The following is a 1,788-nucleotide window of genomic DNA, read 5'->3' as shown; positions in this document are numbered from 1 at the left end:
TTAATACTGAGTTACATGTCCTGAAAAGTGAGTGGTTCAAACCGCTAGGTGGAAAAGGCGGGGTTAGTTTTAAATGAGCCATTCTCACATGCAACATTAGCAAGTCATTGAACACAAACTAGTGTACATCCAGTGGCGGTGAAATGAACCACGTCCACTGTGAGTGTGGCAGCAGGTCTCTTTCAAACTTGTAAAGTAGATCTGTATTCTTGTGCAGAGGCAATTTCATAGTCCATGAAGTTTATCTGAGACGTGATTATTGCTGGTTGAAAACTTAACCCAATACCCCGCCTGGATGACTTGAAATACAGTCAGCCAAGGCAATTTTTGTTAGTCTCTCAAGAGACTGTTTGATTTGTTAATAGAAAACATTGAGAGTTTGTTCCATGGCCTGTGTCCGACAATCCCGGGCTGCCTCGAGTTCTCCCCTCCGGGTTCTTTCGTTGCAGTTTGCGTTGTCCATGTTCCACCACCTGGACAAACGCTTTTGGCACAGTAGAGGTGGTTCTTCGGGCGGCAAGGTTTTGGTGTGGTTCTCTTGCTTTCCAGGACAACTGCCAGGCATTAGCTGCCAGATAGCTGCCGATAGCTGCCAGACTACTATACAATTTCTATTTCCTTAACTTGTTGGCACATCCACAATTGAAGGACAAGGCCCTGGTTTAAATGAGTCCCGCAAGATTTAATACTGAGTTACATGTCCTGAAAAGTGAGTGGTTCAAACCGCTGGGTGGAAAAGGCGGGGTTAGTTTTAAATGAGCCATTCTCACATGCAACAATAGCAAGTCATTGAACACAAACTAGTGTACATCCAGTGGCGGTGAAATGAACCATGTCTACTGTGAGTGTGGCAGCAGGTCTCTTTCAAACTTGTAAAGTAGTTCTGTATTCTTGTGCAGAGGCAATTTCATAGTCCATGAAGTTTATCTGAGACGTGATTATTGCTGGTTGAAAACTTAACCCAATACCCCGCCTGGATGACTTGAAATACAGTCAGCCAAGGCAATTTTCGTTAGTCTCTCAAGAGACTGTTTGATTTGTTAATAGAAAACATAGAGCGTTTGTTCCATGGCCTGTGTCCGACAATCCCGGGCTGCCTCGTGTTCTCCCCTCCGGGTTCTTTCATTGCAGTTTGCGTTGTCCATGTTCCACCACCTGGACAAACGCTGTTGGCACAGTAGAGGTGGTTCTTTGGTCGGCAAGGTTTTTGTGTGGTTCTCTTGCTTTCCAGGATAGCTGCCAGGCATTTAAGCACTTGAATGTGTCTCCAGGTGTGTCGTCTTTGAGAAAGGCTGACTTTGAGAGGGCAAGATGGATCTTCTAGTCTGACAAGTTTAATGTTGAGTTGCATGTCCTGAAAAGTGGGTTACTTTCACATTGGATGGCAAAGAAGACTACTATACAATTTCTATTTCCTTAACTTGTTGGCACATACACAATTGAAGGACAAGGCCCTGGTTTAAATGAGTCCCGCAAGATTTAATACTGAGTTACATGTCCTGAAAAGTGAGTGGTTCAAACCGCTGGGTGGAAAAGGCGGGGTTAGTTTTAAATGAGCCATTCTCACATGCAACATTAGCAAGTCATTGAACACAAACTAGTGTACATCCAGTGGCGGTGAAATGACCCACGTCCACTGTGAGTGTGGCAGCAGGTCTCTTTCAAACTTGTAAAGTAGATCTGTATTCTTGTGCAGAGGCAATTTCATAGTCCATGAAGTTTATCTGAGACGTGATTATTGCTGGTTGAAAACTTAACCCAATACCCCGCCTGGATGACTTGAAATAC

General features: G+C 44.2%; 2 non-coding genes and 1 pseudogene across 2 annotated transcripts; all 3 read left to right on the top strand.

Moving 5' to 3' along the window:
- The first annotated feature begins 205 nt into the window (after positions 1-205).
- LOC122760733 lies at positions 206-346 on the top strand. Its single transcript, XR_006358476.1, has one exon. It is a non-coding gene; the product is annotated as a U4 spliceosomal RNA (small nuclear RNA).
- A 541-nt stretch (positions 347-887) lies between these two features.
- On the top strand, positions 888-1,028 carry LOC122760734. The gene has a single exon (XR_006358477.1). It is a non-coding gene; the product is annotated as a U4 spliceosomal RNA (small nuclear RNA).
- A 656-nt stretch (positions 1,029-1,684) lies between these two features.
- On the top strand, positions 1,685-1,788 carry LOC122760735 (annotated as a pseudogene; the record flags this gene model as incomplete).

Source organism: Solea senegalensis, unplaced genomic scaffold (assembly GCF_019176455.1).
Source record: "Solea senegalensis isolate Sse05_10M unplaced genomic scaffold, IFAPA_SoseM_1 scf7180000014008, whole genome shotgun sequence".
Taxonomy (NCBI): Eukaryota; Metazoa; Chordata; class Actinopteri; order Pleuronectiformes; family Soleidae; genus Solea; species Solea senegalensis.
Note: the sequence above shows the minus strand (reverse complement) of the source record. Positions and strands in the feature narration are given on the sequence as shown.